Below are 18,851 nucleotides of genomic sequence, written 5' to 3'. Positions count from 1 at the left end.
ATGGCAGTAAAGACTGTAAGTTGATGATTTTCTTGTATATGTCTTTCAATACAGTGATTTAGCTGTTGATCAATTACCATATAATACTGGATCCCAAATACAAGTTTACAGTGTGCTAGATTGTGAGTTTGGAGAAAACAGTGTGCCTCAAGCCACTCTTCTGAGCAACAGTTCCTCTTCCTGATTCCTCTTGCTTGAGTGTGTGAAATTGTGATTTGTTGCTGGCCTGTACCAACATTAAACTACTCCTTCCCTTCCTCCATGCTGGCTTGGCTCAGGTGAATTAGCCAGCAAAATGTGTGTGTTCATTGGCATGTGAGAGAGGAGGGAGTAAAGCCTATTTCTCCAGCTCTCCCCGCCAATCAACTCTGCCTCAGGAACAGTGGGTATGTAGCCACACCTACCCAGAACTAAATTCTGGATAGCCTATGTAGAGACATGTAGTCAAAGTCACAATGTAGTCCAATAAAATAAAGTAAACAAAAAACTCTAATAATCTTTTATGTTAACCTCCGTCAATTTAAAAAAATTGTTAGAGCACAATTTGATAACTCATTTGCTTCTGAATTAGGCATAATTCCAGTAATATCTTTCATTAATATCAAATTGCAGATTAGTTTTATTTTGCTTTTTTCAAACGTCTGATGTCTATTGAGGAAGCGATATGTATAATGCAGAGCTTGCCCACATTTCCTTTTATGATCTCTTTCTTTGAGGATGATAGGCAGTAGAGTGGTGATTCAACTATAAACATAGGACTGGAAGGGACCTCCTGTGTCTTTGAGTGCACAGACCTGCTATCACAGGCAACCCCACCATATAGTGGTCATAAACTTATCAAGCTCCGTCTTAAAATCAGTTAGGTTTCTTGCCCCCACTACACCTGTTGAAAGCCTGTTCCAGAACCTCACTCCTATGATAGTTAGATATCTTCTGATTTCCAGACTAAATTTATTCATGGCCAGTTTATTCCCATTTGTTCTTGTGCCCACATTGTCCTTTTGCTTAAATAACTCAGTTCCCTCCCTGGTGTTTGTAGAATGCAGTCATATTCCCTTATAGCTTTTGTTTTGCTTCTAAGAGATATTTGACATCAAAAGCCAACATACAAATGAATGAAAGCCAGGGCATGTTTTCAGATATAATGGTCATGTGTCCATTTGACAATGCCATTCTGAGTAATCCTGGCAGTCATTTTGGAAAGAAGTTGAACATGAATGAACAAAGTGGTTGCTGATGGCAGAGTCTAAATAGAAACTTGCTTTCTCTCCTATCCTGATCTTTGACTTGGTAGGCCCATGCCTTATGCCTCTCAGATAGGTGCTGTACAAACCCAAAATACAAGCCAAGAGAAAATAGATGGTTATAGATAGATGGATGGGGACATATAAGGAAAGAATGAGGCAATATTGGTCAGCATGATAGTCAGTGGTCTCAGTGCACTGTTTTTTTGTAGGAATCATAGCAAAAGAGAGTTTTAAGGATGGACTGTAAGAAGGATAAGGAGGAGGCACCTTTGCTTATGTTTATGGGGCTGTCCTTCCCAGCTTGAGAGGCAGGACAGGAAAAAGCATCTACCAGTTTCAGTAAACAGACTTTTGGAGAGGGGCAGATCTCTGTATTCAGAAGTAGGGGGGAAAAACATCTATGCATATATTGCTGCAATAATGTTGTAATTTGTATCAAGAAAAAATGATGTGGCCCAGATTAGCTGTTGGTTAGTGATATCTCGAGTACGTACTGTGGTTCACTAAACTTGTATGTAGACGTTCTGATGATGAATAAGATCTGTTTAAGATTTTGTCCTGAAAAATCAAAGATGAGTTATAGGTTTGCTGATGATCTACTAATATATTTCTTCCCACTCTTAGCTTAGCTTACCCCTTCTCTTGCATTACTAGTGACAATAGATATAACAAAAAACGAAGTCAATCAAGAGTAAAACAGCATTTGCAAAAGGTGTCCTTTCCCCCTAAGTTTCTTAATAAAATCCCCTAATGCGCACTATGTCCAAGCCCCTGTTCCCAAGTCCCATCACAAACCACTGGAGGCTCTTGTGCTTAAACAAAAGAAAACTCCATTCTCAGACTGGCCTCATTTATTGGGTTTAGACAATATACAAAACAAAAGGCAGTAAGCCTCAGAAGTCCTGTGCAGTGCTTCTGGACTGGCTGCTTAAACAAACCAAAGCATAGACAACAGATAAACAAACCAGGGCTTAATACTCAAGCCTACACAACTAGATTCCCTAAGCTTCCTGAGGGAAATGGAAGCAGGTTTCTTTAGCTTACCCTCCCTGGAGAATTTCCTCTCTTTATAAGTCCCTCTGTTAGGAATGCAGCACACTCACCTTTATTTAGTCAAGCTCATAAAGGGTCAGATGTCCTTTTCTCAATTCTCCAGAGCTACACGAGGAAATATTCTGGTGGCTAGATTCCCCTGGAGTCCTACTGACCTAATGTTTAGGCTGATGTTGCTTCCTTTTATTAGAGAAACTGGGCAAGGGGTGTATCAAGAGATTCAGGACTGCTAAAGCTTATGTTGGGGACCACGGGATCTGTATTGCTTGTCACAGAGACATTTGTTTTTCTTACATGTGGCCTAACTTATGTACAATAGATAGATAAATGTAGTTATCTCTGGGACATATCACACTGACTAGATATACATCATTTACCGAAATTTCCACTCTTGACAGGTACATTAACTGAAAATATTTTCCATTTAACAGTATCCTTTAAAAGAAAGCATTTAGATACTGAGATCAAGAGAACAAAAATATTCCATTTAAATGAGAGCTCAGGTTGTATTGTGATGAAAAACTATGAATTTATTTGTACTTGATAAGAATGATGGGCCAAATTTCTATTTGCACTACAGTTGCTCTGTGCCACTCTATCAGTGTAAAGGGGACTTAAAAGGGAGTATGCCGGGCCAGATACGTAAGATTTACGGTGTTCTTAATTAATCCTTTCCTTGCTTTTAAATTCTTAGGTTTGTGAATGGTGTAATAGGTAAATATACTTTTAGTTACTGTACCTTTTAACATTAAAGTTATTTTTGATTAAATTTTGGAATTCATTAGAGGCAAAGAATGGGCAGGTCAGTTCCACTCCAACTTTAAACAACGTAAGTCAGTTTGTCCTTTGTTCTATAAGTAAAGGATGTTCCTGTTTAATCTTTGAGCATCACATTGATTGTTGTAATACTTTATATACAAATAGCAGCTATCTTTCCTGAACATAAAAAGGATGCCAGTTGGATCTCTGCTGGCACAATTTTTTAAATTAAACTTTGTTTTGAGAAGAAAGACCTCTTCAATCTCTGCATTGGGACCGGGGTTATTATCCACGTGAGTATCTATCTGTTTCGGTAAAGTTTTCAGTGTTTTCCTTCTATTATTTAAAAATGAAAACAAACAAACAAAACCCCTTTTATCCTACATCTAAAATAATAACACTTACTGTTTGCATAGCACTTTATATTTTCAAACAGCTTAATAAACAACGGGCCATATTAATTCTATGTGTAACTCCACTGCCTTCATTGGAATTGCACCAGATATGCACTTGAGGTAAAATCCTTGCTTCCTGGAAGTTAATGGGAAAACCTCCCATTGATTTCAGTGGGGCCAGGTCACTCTTGGTCACTTACTGAAATAAGCCTCATACTCCCACTTTGTGTAGCTGGGTAAGTTTAATTATTTCCCTTTTACAGATGGAATACTGAGACACAGAATACCAGAGTTGATGTGATTGATGGTGTAATTACAAATTTGGTGTAAGTTGAACTAAAGGAAACAAGTGTAAATGGGTGTAAAATAGTGCAACTTTCACCCTCATGGCATTCAATGGATATACAAAACATTTTAAGACAAAAAAAGGAAATCACTCCAGAATTGAGCACTCCTGAATTTGGAGAGTCAAGTTCTGAATCTGAATCTAAACTTTCCCAGTGTTCAGGGTGACTAGATTTGGAGTTCAGATTTGGCACATTATATATACAGGCAGATTTGAGCTGCAAACCCAGATCTATTGTTTTGGTTCAGCCACATCCATATAAACAAATGTGACTTGCTGCAGTGGTAGCAAGAAAAGCTACTTATGAGAGGATATAGGAAAAAGCATGTGCACCTGTTTTACACCAATTTAACTCCATTGATCCAATGATTCCTGATTGTATTAATGTAAGGGAAAAGGAGAATCACATTCTATTTGTGTGTGTGAAGGGGCTGAGTCTTTCTTTTATCCAGGCCCTTTCAGAGATCCAGAGAGGCCTAGGCCACTTCCATCTTTTGAGATCCCTAGCCATATTAAAAATAAAAAATGACGACACATGAAAACAAAATAAGACACCCAAAAAAGAGTGAGACATAATCTGAATATTTCTCTTAATTGCAGCTCTAAGATCAAAGAGTGTCTCACATTTTGGTCTGATAGGGATGCGCATAAAAACTAGTTGCGAAACTTATCAAATGCCAAAAAATTAACAAGTGTGTAAATTTGAGGCTCCCTTTGAGCTTGAGGCCAGGCTAAATGGCCCTCCTGGCCCCCCACTCTGATTGGCCCTGCTTTTATCTGACACTCTAGTCCTATCAGGTGCTTTTTCCTGCTACACTAACTTCCCTTCTGCCATTCTGAGTGTAAGGCCACGTCTACACTATGGGCAGTACAGTGGCATAGCTCAAATGCTGTAGCTATGTTGACGTATCACCATAATGTAGACACTTCCTACAGTGATGGGAAGGGTTTTCATCACTGTAGATAATCTACCTCCCGAAGCAGCAGTAATTAGGCTGACAGAAGCATTCTAGTCGCATCTACACTCAGGGTTAGGTCAGCATAGCTATGATGCTCAGGCGTGTGAATATTTTACTCCTCTGAGCAACATAACTATATCCATCTAAATTTTAAGTGAAAACCAGGCCTAAGTTACACTATTGTACCTGATCACTGAATGCAAAGGCTGGCAACTCCACTTTCCCATTTACACCCCTTTTCTGACCATCTTGCCCTCAATGTGTAATTTATATCACTATTTGTGGCATTGTTGGATTTGAACGAGAGACTTCTATGGAAACTACATTTATTTATGGAGGCTGAATTTGACTCAGAGAGGTTAAATACCTGCCTAAGGCTAGGATTCAAATCAGTGGCAGAGCTGGGATTAGAATTAAGGAGTGTCTGGCTCCCTTTCCACAGAACCGTGGCAAAAATAATCGAGCTATTTGTAGCAGCTTTCAGTTTAGTCTCTGAATTTGGAGATGAGAAAGGGAGAAAGAATGAATCCTCTGGGGGCCTCCTAAATTACTATTTTGGTGGTCCACCAGTTCAACACTCAAGTCATCTATCAAGTGTGGGGGTGGGAGAGTTTGCTGTTAAATACTAGCGTTGGGAATCCAGTTCCCACTGAACACATGGAGAGCTTGGGTAGTAGCCAAGGGGTTGGGTTGAGGTATTTTTAGGTTGTTATTTTTTTTCTTTCAGTAAAAATTTGGGAAAAGTTTCCAACATGTTTCCACATTTGTCTATTTATGTTCTTTTATTGTGTATGTTGAACTGCAGTACATAGGTAGTATCGGCATAGTTACTATCAACCTGGCATGATAGCTCAGTGGTGTAAAACTCCCAGTGACTTCATTGGGACTTGGATTTGACCCACAAGAAGAAGGATGATCCAGTGTACTAGCCTCGGATTTAGGAGGTGGGGATACAATTCTCTGTTCCTTCACAGCTTCATGTGTGATCTGCTCTTCAGTTCCACATCTGTAAAATGGGGATAATCATATTTTCCTGGGAGGGTGAATACTTTAACGATTGCAGGGTGCTCAGACACTATAGTAATGGAAGCTGGATAACAACCTGTGATGGACAGATGCTGTGTAAGTGGGATGGCTGGGATGGATAGATGCTGTTCAAGTTAGATGGCTGCAGACTATGAAGCCTTATACTTCATAGTATAAGAAAAGAAACTAAGGCTACATCTAGGCTACAAGTTACAGGTATGATTCCCCTGCTTTTGTACATATACTCATGCTAGCTCTCATTGAGTATAACTAGCAGTGTAATTGCAGTAGCATGCGTACTGGCAGCACAGGCTCCGCTTAACTGTGCCGAGTAAGTACCTGCCTGAAATCGGGGAGTATGTATTTGACATGGCTAAGCCATGCCTCATCTACACTGCTATTTATACTCACACTCCTGGCTGAGCGCTAATGTCAGAATCAGGTTTCAGAGTAACAGCCATGTTAGTCTGTATTTGCAAAAAGAAAAGGAGTACTTGTGGCACCTTAGAGACTAACCAATTTATTTGAGCATAAGCTTTCGTGAGCTACAGCTCACTTCATCGGATGCATACTGTGGAAAGTACAGAAGACGTTTTTATACACGCAAACCATGAAAAATGGGTGATTATCACTACAAAAGGTTTTCTCTCCCCCCACCCCACTCTCCTGTTGGTAATAGCGTATCTAAAGTGATCACTCTCCTTACAATGTGTATGATAACCAAGGTGGGCCATTTCCAGAACAAATCCAGGTTTTCTCCCCACCCACCCCCAACACACACACAAACTCACTCTCCTGTTGGTAATAGCTTATGTAAAGTGATGACTCTCCTTACAATGTGTATGATAATCAAGGTGGGCCATTTCCAGCACAAATCCAGGGTTTAACAAGAACGTCTGAGGGGGGGGGGGGTAGGAAAAAACAAGGGGAAATAGGTTACCTTGCATAATGACTTAGCCACTCCCAGTCTCTATTCAAGCCTAAGTTAATTGTATCCAATTTGCAAATGAATTCCAATTCAGCAGTCTCTCGCTGGAGTCTGGATTGGAAGTTTTTCTGTTGTAATATTGCAACTTTCATGTCTGTAATCGCGTGACCAGAGAGATTGAAGTGTTCTCCGAATGGTTTATGAATGTTATAATTCTTGACATCTGATTTGTGTCCATTTATTCTTTTACGTAGAGACTGTCCAGTTTGACCAATGTACATGGCAGAGGGGCATTGCTGGCACATGATGGCATATATCATATTGGTAGATGTGCAGGTGAACGAGCCTCTGATAGTGTGGCTGATGTTATTAGGCCCTGTGATGGTGTCCCCTGAATAGATATGTGGGCACAGTTGGCAACGGGCTTTGTTGCAAGGATAGGTTCCTGGGTTAGTGGTTCTGTTGTGTGGTATGTGGTTGCTGGTGAGTATTCGCTTCAGGTTGGGGGGCTGTCTGTAGGCAAGGACTGGCCTGTCTCCCAAGATTTGTGAGAGTGTTGGGTCATCCTTCAGGATAGGTTGTAGATCCTTGATAATGCGTTGGAGGGGTTTTAGTTGGGGGCTGAAGGTGACGGCTAGTGGCGTTCTGTTATTTTCTTTGTTAGGCCTGTCCTGTAGTAGGTGACTTCTGGGAACTCTTCTGGCTCTATCAATCTGTTTCTTCACTTCTGCAGGTGGGTATTGTAGTTGTAAGAATGCTTGATAGAGATCTTGTAGGTGTTTGTCTCTGTCTGAGGGGTTGGAGCAAATGCGGTTGTATCGCAGAGCTTGGCTATAGACAATGGATCGTTTGGTGTGGTCAGGGTGAAAGCTGGAGGCATGTAGGTAGGAATAGCGGTCAGTAGGTTTCCGGTATAGGGTGGTGTTTATGTGACCATCGTTTATTAGCACTGTAGTGTCCAGGAAGTGGATCTCTTGCATGGACTGGACCAGGCTGAGGTTGATGGTGGGATGGAAATTGTTGAAATCATGGTGGAATTCCTCAAGGGCTTCTTTTCCATGGGTCCAGATGATGAAGATGTCATCAATATAACGCAAGTAGAGTAGGGGCGTTAGGGGACAAGAGCTGAGGAAGCGTTGTTCTAAGTCAGCCATAAAAATGTTGGCATACTGTGGGGCCATGCGGGTACCCATAGCAGTGCCGCTGATTTGAAGGTATACATTGTCCCCAAATGTAAAATAGTGATGGGTAAGGACAAAGTCACAAAGTTCATCCACCAGGTTAGCCGTGACATTATCGGGGATAGTGTACTTGACGGCTTGTAGTCCATCTTTGTGTGGAATGTTGGTGTAGAGGGCTTCTACATCCATAGTGGCCAGGATGGTGTTATCAGGAAGATCACTGATGGATTGTAGTTTCCTCAGGAAGTCAGTGGTGTCTCGAAGGTAGCTGGGAGTGCTGGTAGCGTAGAGCCTGAGGAGGGAGTCTACATAGCCAGACAATCCTGCTGTCAGGGTGCCAATGCCTGAGATGATGGGGCACCCAGGATTTCCAGGTTTATGGATCTTGGGTAGTAGATAGAATATCCCAGGTCGGGGTTCCAGGGGTGTGTCTGTGCGGATTTGATCTTGTGCTTTTTCAGGGAGTTTCTTGAGCAAATGCTGTAGTTTCTTCTGGTAACTCTCAGTGGGATCAGAGGGTAATGGCTTGCAGAAAGTGGTGTTGGAGAACTGCCGAGCAGCCTCTTGTTCATATTCAGACCTATTCATGATGACAACAGCACCTCCTTTGTCAGCCTTTTTGATTATGATGTCAGAGTTGTTTCTGAGGCTGTGGATGGCATTGTGTTCTGCACGGCTCAGGTTATGGGGCAAGTGTTGTTGCTTTTCCACAATTTCAGCCCGTGCACGTCGGCGGAAGCACTCTATGTAGAAGTCCAGTCTGCTGTCTCGACCTTCAGGAGGAGTCCACCTAGAATCCTTCTTTTTGTAGTGTTGGTAGGTAGGTCTCTGTGGATTAGTATGTTGTTCAGAGGTGTGTTGGAAATATTCCTTGAGTCGGAGACGTCAAAAATAGGATTCTAGGTCACCACAGAACTGTATCATGTTCGTGGGGGTGGAGGGGCAGAAGGAGAGGCCCCGAGATAGGACAGCTGCTTCTGCTGGGCTAAGAGTATAGTTGGATAGGTTAACAGTATTGCTGGGTGGGTTGAGGGAACCATTGCTGTGGCCCCTTGTGGCATGTAGTAGTTTAGAAAGTTTAGTGTCCTTTTTCTTTTGTAGAGAAGCAAAGTGTGTGTTGTAAATGTCAGAATGTGTCCGCGAGCCAGGGAAACACACCCCTAGCTCATAGTGCAGATGTAGCCTTAGTGTTATCCCGTTGAGTGAAGAAAAGTGTAATAGTTTAATATACCACAAATCCTGAGCACTGGTCAAAAATTCCCAGTTGGAATATGGCCCATTAATTAAAATACAAAAATGTTATTGCACAGTTCATTTGCCAACAACATTAGTAGGGGGTGTGGTCTGTGGGTGAGAAGGGTCAGGTAAAGCCAAGGTATTGTGCATGATTATCCTGGAAATAAATGATAAATTATGATGGGAATTATCACAAGCAGGAGCAACTGTGGTTGGCAGCTATATGTCCCTCAGTGGTGCATAATGTAAGCATGGCAGTGGATTTTCAAGCATACTGGGGGCTTTCTGCTGTGCGGCAGGGGTGTGTTCTTCAGCTCAGGTTGCTGGGGGTTGATGATTCTTTCAGCAGTTGCTGTATGTTTTTGTTTAGTTATGACTGTCTCAGTGCTTATTTTATGTTTCTTTTGATCAATAATGTTGGGTTCTTTGGGACTAGCCTTAGGGTCCTGAGGCAGGTAGGTGATGGTTAGAAGAGTGCCAGTGTGAGTGCTATCATTTGAGGGTTATTTACTTTACATGGAATTAAAGTCTTTTAAAAATGTAATTAAAACTGAAGCTGCCATAGCCATAGGTGCTATGTAAATTAAATAAACATGGATGCTCTGGCTCCTCTCTCAAGTTGCAAGCACGTTCTTTGACTCACTAGCTGGGGTTTTCTACTCTGTTCAACAACTGGGTCAAGTCCTGGTCTGCCCTACTCATGCACATTGTCTCACTGAAATCTGACTTTAATGGAACTAATCACATGATTTAGGTGAGATGGATTTAGCCCATATTTTGTAACCACACTTCTATGGTTTATTATCACAAAGGTTTTCAAAGGATCCTTGCAATTTACTATTTAATGACTTCCTGTGTCTGTTTTTCTGATCTTTCCATACCTTGCTGCTCCTTCCGCACTCTGGATGTGAAAGGGAAATGTTGAGCGTGCTGTGCCTGAATGAGGTCATTCGCTTGTGCACATCTACTGCCTCACCAAAGACACTAAACAATCTGATAAACTTTGCTTATCCGAACAGCAAATATGGAGCATGTTTGCAGTGTGTTAATGAGTCAGAAATCTGCCCAGAACTGAGGACATTCTGAGTTTAATAATCCCAACCCAGGAGAAACAACAAAACGTTTCATTAAAATGTACAAACATTTCTCGAACATCCACATTTGTATTGCAGGATTCTAGTTTTACATTGACTTAACCAGAAAGTCAGAAATAATTATTGTGCAGCAATGTACAGAATAATCAGTTTTTCCTTTTCATAGCATTGGATAGCCCATACGTTTAGGGTTTATAATAGTGCTAATAATTGCAAACCGTTACTTGCACAGCTGTGTCTTCTCAAAGCAGTCACACTCACTAATGCATATTTTTGGTTTATGTTTTTTGAGTGGAAGTTGTGGAAAACTGGTGCTGTTGGTTGACATTTGGGTTCTTGGGATAAACAAGTCATCAAATAATGTTAGCAGTAAAAGAATCTTGTGTTGATAAAACAGGATGCTACTTTATTTGGAAATAGTAGAATTGCAGAATGCAAATCATCTAAAGGGCATATAACTCAAATTGCTAGGTTTGAAAACTCCTGCAAGATTATGAAGGAGCAGGGTACAAAAAGCCAAGTGGTATGGTCAAAAGAAAATGATACTCAGCAATGAAAAAAATCCAGTCAAAGCTGTGTTTGAGGCATATGAATAGTATATATGTTAGAATTCAACTGTAGTCATTGTTCTGAATTGGTTGGAGATCTCTTGAATGTTCCCTCCATTCTGAAATATATGGATTCAAATGAATTAGAGAAGGAAAAAACCTGTTAGGTCATTGAGTCCCCCTTTGAATATTCTTCAGGACAGGCAGGTGAGGTTTTGCGTGCCCTGTTTTGATTCATATACCACCTAATTTCTCCTCACTCTTGTACATTGGCTTGGATCACATTTTTGTGTGTCAGTTCTGCCTACTCACTATCAGATGTAACCTGTCTCCACTGTTGCCTGCTTATGCAGGATCGTTCCATGCCATATATTTGTGCATGTTTTTGTTCAGTCTACATTTAAAAGTTTCAAGCAATGGGGTGTAAACAGGTGTCTTTCCAACCTACCCTCAAACACAGGACACACATGAGATAGAGTCCAATTCACCCCTTCAATGGGGTTTAGTTTTATTAGCACAGAAATAAACACAGTAACATAAAATTCAGTTTGAACGCAGGCTTGGTTGCTCCTTGGATTTCTCCCTCCAGACTGCACAGATCACAATCTAGATCCTTTCTCTCCACAAAGCCACTTCTACTTTCCCTATAGCCAGGTGGGGTAATGCGAACCCCTGCCTTAGTGAATCCACAGAACCCAATTAACATTTTCCCAGTGGGACCAACACCTGCTAAGAGGAGCTGTGTCCACACCACCCTTTTCCCCTAAGATTTGCTACTGCTTGGGTAGTTCTATCAGTGGTAGCGATAGTGCAAATGCTCATGGAAACAAGTCAAAAGTTGCCTTGTTGTCCAGCACTGTTCCAAGCAAATTTAGAAGACCCAATGGTTAAAATGCCAGCAGCCACCGGAGTCCTGTCTGTGCTAGCGTTCTTGCTTTGTTACCAGTGGACACTGAACTGTGGTAGCAAATGTGGCAAATTTTAGGGAAAAGTGTAGTGTAGACAAGGCCTGGGAGGGGTATTTCAGGCAAACAATGTTAGCCTGTTACATGGGCCATCCACCACTTCCCTTGGGAGACTATTCACTGACTAATAGATCTCACTTTCAGGAAGGTTTTCTTGATGACTAAATTCTCCTTTTAATTGCATGGGATTGCCCTGAGTTATTTCTCTTTGTACTATGCATAAAAATTCCTCTCCAGCTTCTGTGCTTATACCCTTCAAATATTAGATGATCATTAATATCCCCTTTTAATTGTCAGGTAGTCAAGCTTTTTAAAATCTATTTATCTCTTTTAACTTCTCCTCAAAAATCAGTCTCTCCAGCTCGCTGACCATTTTTGTTGCTTTCCACTGGACTTTCTCCCATTTATCAGCTGGATATTCAGATGACCACAAATGCACATAATGCCGTGTGAAGAAGGACTATCCCCTCCTTACTCTGACACAATGTGTTTGTGTATGCAGCCCCAAACTACACTAGTGTCTTTTGTGGCCATATCACATTGCAAGCAACTTATTGATTTTCCTGTCCATTATTACCCTTGGCTCTCATTGGCATTACTGCTTTCAAGTATTCTCCGTGTTATTGAGAAAGCTGTTAAAAACGGTAACAAACTCACACCACATCTCAGTAAAAATATTGGGCCAGATGCTTAGCTTCAGTGGAACTTCACCCATTTTACCCCAGCTGAGGATCTGGCCCATTTTATCCTGTCTGGCTGTCTTTGGTCTCTTTCTGGTTCCTTGTCAGCTTCCTTCTGTCTTCATTATCCAGCATTCGTGCTCTTTGGTATTGTTTTACTTTACTTCTGCTGCTCATCTTTCCACCTTTATTTTTCTCCTTCTTCATCATGATGCACTCTTTGACAAACAGCAGCATCTCGGCCCAGCTCTATTCCCATGAGTAACCTGCTGGTAGCCCCTCAAAAAGCAAGTCATGAGGCATTCCTGCTCCCCCTGTTTGCAGGCTGTGGATCAAATTTAAGTCCTGATTTAAGCTTTTTCTCCACCACACCTTGCCCCTTTTCTAACTGAACCCTTGGGAGTAAGGGAGTGGTGCAAAGAGGCTAATACTTACAGTGCCTAGGCAGATAGCTTAGCCTTGCTTGTGCTCACGTGTACCTCCTCTCACCTTTGTGCTGGAGTGCGGCACAGTGTATACGAGTTGCAAGATCAAAGGCTGAAGGGCTGTTGAGTTCTCAGTACCACTCTGTCTGTGTCACTGATGCACACACTGGACACACTAGATACAAATTACATCCAGGTTTCAGAGTAGCAGCTGTGTTAGTCTGTATCCATAAAAAGAAAAGGAGTACTTGTGGCACCTTAGAGACTAACAAATTTATTACAGCATAAGCTTTCGTGAGCTACAGCTCACTTCATTGGATGCATACAGTGGAAAATATAGTGGGGGGATTTTATATACACAGAGAACATGAAACAATGGGTGTTACCATAAAGACTGTAACAAGAGTGATCAGGAAAGGTGAGCTATTACCAGCAGGAGAGCGGGGCGGGGGGTGGGGAACCTTTTGTAGTGATAATCAAGGTGGGCCATTTTCAGCACTTTACAAGAACAGTAGGAGGGGAAATAAACAAGGGGAAATAGTTTTACTTTGTGTAATGACACATCCACTCCCAGTCTTTATTCAAGCCTAAGTTAATTGTATCCAGTTTGCAAATTTATTCCAATTCAGCAGTCTCTCGTTGGAGTCTGTTTTTGAAGTTTTTTGTTGAAGAATTGCCACTTTTAGGTCTGTAATCAAATGACCAAAGAGATTGAAGTGTTCTCCGACTGGTTTTTGAATGTTATAATTCTTGACGTCTGATTTGTGTCCATTTATTCTTTTACGTAGAGACTGTCCAGTTTGGCCAATGTACATGGCAGAGGGGCATTGCTGGCACATGATGGCATATACGCTAGTGTTCCCATTCCACATTGCTTTCCGGTGTAGATGACTTTTAAAAAAAATACCTTGGAGACCATGAGCATTTTGAAACAGGAGCATTAGTTAATAATACAATCTTATACCAAAAGGCAGTGGAATCCTGAGGTGTGTCTTGAGTTCTCACCTATGGTATTTTCCATTTCAGCGGCAACTCTGGCTAGATAGAGCAGTTTTAATTTTGCTGGGGCACCATAACTCAGTTTTTTGAGATTATTTTAAAGCTCTCTTCATTGTGAGCTTTCTGTTCTGCTTCAGATTTGTTAGTAAAAGTGAGGCAAAAGGCAGAAGGCATGCAAGCTTTGAGGACCCCATCACATGAACGTGAGTAATGCACAAATGGGCCAGTGCACAGGGCACTAAACTAGGGACTCATGACACCTGAATTTTATTCCTGCCTCTGCCTTACATTGGGCAAGTCACCTGACCTCTTTGTGCTGCAGCTGCCCCATTCGTTAAATGAAAAACAAAACATGGTATTTTATTAAACAAACATTCCTTGCAATACATAATTAGGATTTTTTTTGTACTTTTGCGTCTGCCTCTGTTTGGTGCATGCTTGGTTTAACAGCTCTTTGTGTAACCTATCCTGTATATAATACATCCTGGTTTGTATAGTTACTGTAATTATCAGGCTGTGTCATGAAAATGAAAATACTGTGGCAATCCACTTTTATCTTATGTCTCAATCTTCCAGTACACTCCCTTATGCCATTGTACAGCTACCTTGGCCTCCAGCAACAATACATTAAATCCCATTATAGTCACTTGAATTGCACCCTATTATGACACCCCAATGCTGTGATTCTTTAAATATGTTGTAATGAAGGTAATGTACTGTTCAGAGCGTTGGAAATTGTCACATGAGGAATGTGAAAATTGTTTCAAATAGAGTAAGATACATGTTGTATGTGGGGAAATGAATGGAGACTGCAAGTTAATGTACGCAACAGTAACTTTGAAAATACACTAAGGGCTCAGTTGTGGAGTTACCACTAGCCCTGAGTAAGGGGCACCACCAGAGTCTTATCCATGACTCCACTCTTGCTCCAGAGAGGGTATAATCTGTGCCAGTTCTTTATGTGGTGCACATTACTTTTCCCTCTGCATATTTTCAGCTGTGCTGGCCAGCATGTAGGTGAGGTTAGAGTGAAGATACCACGCACCCCCTTGTCTGCCCATTCCCAGTCCATCCTCATGGAAGGAAGAGCAGTGGTGTTTTCCCTTCAGTGCTGTAACCTATGATGAGCCCAGCCAATGCAGGGAGGCCAGCAGGGAAGTAAAGGGGCACTTCATGCTCCCTTGCTCCCATGTGTGAGTGCACAGGGACAGTCACAGGCTCACCTTATATCTGTGCCCACTGAAATGCATTCCAACCAACGTATAGTTTATTTTATAAATATGCAGCTCAGTGTAATGAATTCTGCAGGCAGAAAGAAATACATTTCAGAGTGCGCGGCTGTGACCCGTACAATTTGGGTGCTCCTACTGCCAACGGCTCTGCTGATAATGTTCTTCTAAATAAAGATTGATATCTGAGTTTTCAAGAAACGAATCCGTGGTTGCAACAGAAAACATGAGCTGAGCAATCCGACCTCCCATATAATGGGTGTCAAAGGATTGGGAGATAGAATTCAGATAGTCAGGACTCACCTTGGAATGAGAAGTCAGTCACACAGGACATGCTTCAGTCTGTCCTTTTAGTGGTTTATACATAGTGCTTTAATGAAGGCTGAGACCTGGGAGTGAACACCAGTTGGGTTTTTGTTTTATGGTTAGGAAACATTATCCACGGGCAGTTGTGGCATGATACAACTTGTCTTTACAGAAACATTAAAATAAGTGTTTCTGACAAATCATTGCTTGCGGCAATCATTTCTGAAGGAAGGTACCATATAAACTCTATCCCATCGCATAACTGCATCATTGTTCCCATCCAGTAAAGGCATGTTTGTTCAGCCAATTGTTCAAAAATCAACCAGTGTCGAGAAAAACTCATGGCCGGCAATGTGAACATTTTACTCAGAATTCACAAAGAGCAGAGATGGATGCTTTCGGACATGGACAAAGAGTAGAAATGTAATTAGAAAAGCAGGGCCAGGGCTTTTGTCTGTATGTTTAACAGAAAGCATATTTTCTAGTTATCAAGAATTCCTCAGAGCAAAGTGATGGCTCAAGTCCCCTGGCTCTCACAAAATACATAGAAGGGAACTCAGTTGGGTAGTGACCAAAGCTGGCATAGGGCTTCCAGGTATGTTGCCCTAGTCCTGATGCTTCTCTTCATGCTTCCAACCATGTGCTGTGTGGCATGCTCTGAGTGACGTCTGCCTGCAACATCCACAAAGCACTAACCCAGGATCAGCGTAGCATAGTGTGCTGATGTCAAGCCACATGTCCCTTTAGTAATGACACCACCTACACCAACAACAAGGGGAGTGGGGGACTTGTGTCCTTATATCTGCTATATACCACTGCAGGATCACACTTGGGTAGGGCTGATCCTTCCTGAGCTACTTAGCAAGATTCTGCATCAGCAGTGTAAAAAACAAAGGACCTGGACAAGACAAAGATACAGATAGCATGGCAAAATTAACTTGTCCTTTTAGAAATTATTCTCATCTCCATTAGTAGCCTGAATAAAGTTCTTTCATGTAGGAGGACTCAGAAAAGGTGAATTTTGCCCTATGTTATGTTCTGTGTCTACCAAATCCAGCATGCAAGTCCCCAAAGCAAGCGAGCATAATGCATAAGTTTTGTTTTTGTTTCAAGTATACAAGTTAATGGAATGAGAAATCTTATCTGTGTTTTTTATCTAAGAATGTCTGGCATAGAGAGGAGAGGGTTGGCCTTTGAAGTCCCTGTAGAACTTGGCCAAATATTTTAAGCCGACTCAAGCCCAGACAAAGCAAAGTTGGATTCAGCACTGAGAACTTATTTACTCTCATACCAAACTTTATGAGCCAGAATCTCCGCTGGTGTAAATCAGTGGAGTTCTGTTGACTTCAACAGCGCTAAGGCAATTTACCCCAGCTGAGGACCTTGCCCCAAATGTAAAAAGTCTGTGGAGTGGAGGGTGTAATGTGTATTTGTGTGATTAATGGCCTTCATCTTAAGTGTTTGCCAAGTATCAACTAATTCACCTCAAAGTCATGTAGAGTTTGAGAGGCGAAGAGCGCCTACCTATACTGTATACTATGTCAGACAGACTATTAACCTTGCAGTTAGTGGCTCCAGCAGAACACAAGAGCTATGCAATAACAATAGCAATTGGAGCTCTTCTGTGATGGGTGCCTGAAAGGAATGGAAACTAGGAATTCATATTGTAATGACTCCCATTGGAATAAGACTGCTGTAATTTATAACTCATACTAAGCAATTCCTGGGAGTGTATAATGAAAATTATTTTTGTTGCCATATTCATGACCAAAGAATTTGCTTGACCAAAGTAGAAGGATATGAATCAAGGCTGTCTGTGGGAATATTACTGTTGTCCTTAGTGACTGAACATGACCTTGAGAATGGTTTTACATCTTATAGTTGTGGCTAAAAAGACAAATGGATGTGCGGCAGTCCTTTCTGCGTGAAATGCACAGTAGCTCAGTGCGGAAGAAGGGTGCCTACTGAGTCCGCTGCTGCTTACGACTCAGCCTCTGTGCCTCAAGATCTTTATGGTGGTTAATCTCGAACTGGGTAACCCCATCATTGATTACTGCTTGCCAGCATGGTCTATCCATTGCTGACAACTCCCATGGGTCAACGTCAATGTCACAACTATTTCAAGTTATGCTTCAATGTGGTCTTGAAGCATAGGCGCCCACTCCATGGGTGTTCCAGGGCTGGAGCACCCACAGAAAAAAATTAGCAGATGCTTAGCACCCACCAACAGCCCACCTCCCTCTCACCCCCCCACTCCTGCCCACAGGCAGCCTCTGCTGATCAGCTCCTCCCCCTCCCTCCCAGTGCCTCCCACACACTGCAGATCAGCTGGGGGAGGAGCGGGGATAGGGTGTGCTCAGGGGAGGGGGCAGAAAGAGGAGGGGAAGCGGCAAGGGTGGGAAGAGGTGGGGTGGGGGTGGGAAGGGGTGGAGTGGGGAGTTGAGCACCCCTGGGGAAAATTAGAAGCTGGCACCTGTGCCTTGAAGTGTTTCTTCTGGCTGCCTCATATGCGGTTCCCCACGTTCAGTTTGCCATACTGGTGTCGTCCATTCTCAACACATGAACAGCCCCACATGACTGTAATGCAATAAGCATGGCTTCAATCCCCATGGAGTGGCTACGTTCCAGAACCTCATTATTGGTAACTATATCCTGCCATTTGATGAAGAGTATGGCATGCAGATGTCATAAATGGAACTTACCTAGAAGCTTAATGTGATGCTGTAACAGGTCCAGGTCTAACAGCTATACAACAAGTTGGACAGCGCAACCGCTTTTGAAGCTTAATACTATGTTGCTGCTGACTCCGCCTGACAGTCTGCCAAATGATGAACTGGCCTTGTTGATGTGACTTGTCAGCTCCTTGTCTATAGTAACATAATTTGACAATGTACTACCAAGATAGCTGAAGTCTGTAATAGCATTCAGTTGTGTGTTGCTAATGTTGACTTTTGGTTTTGTGTAGGGTTTTGCTGGTGCAGGTGGTACATGACCTCTGTCTTTTTCAGATTGATTGTGAGCCCGTCCCTTTCTGCAGACTCTGCAAATCAGTCTGAAATCAGTTGTATATGTTTTAGACTGTGTGCTTCTAGAGGAGTCAGTGGCATACAGCTGCTCGTGAACAAATGCCTCAAAGACCTTCATGGAAGATTGCAGCTTGTTCAGATTAAATAATTTTCCAGAAGATTGGAAACATATCATGATACCATCATTCAGGTCTCTTGTAGCATCATTGATATGGCTGCATAGAAAAGATTAAACAAGAATGGACCGATTACTCAGCCTTGCTTAATACCATTAGTAATAGGAAATGGATCAGATAGAAGGCCATCTACTCAGAGTTGTCCAAACAGTCCATCATGAAATAGTCTCAGAATGTTGGTGAATTTTTCTGGACAACCAAACTTACATAATAATTGCCAAAGCCCAGGTCTTCTGACAGAGTCAAATGCTTTAGCGAGGTCAGTAGAGAGAG

This window comes from Chelonia mydas, chromosome 1 (genome assembly GCF_015237465.2).
Source record: "Chelonia mydas isolate rCheMyd1 chromosome 1, rCheMyd1.pri.v2, whole genome shotgun sequence".
Taxonomy (NCBI): domain Eukaryota; kingdom Metazoa; phylum Chordata; order Testudines; family Cheloniidae; genus Chelonia; species Chelonia mydas.
This window is presented reverse-complemented; position numbering follows the sequence as displayed.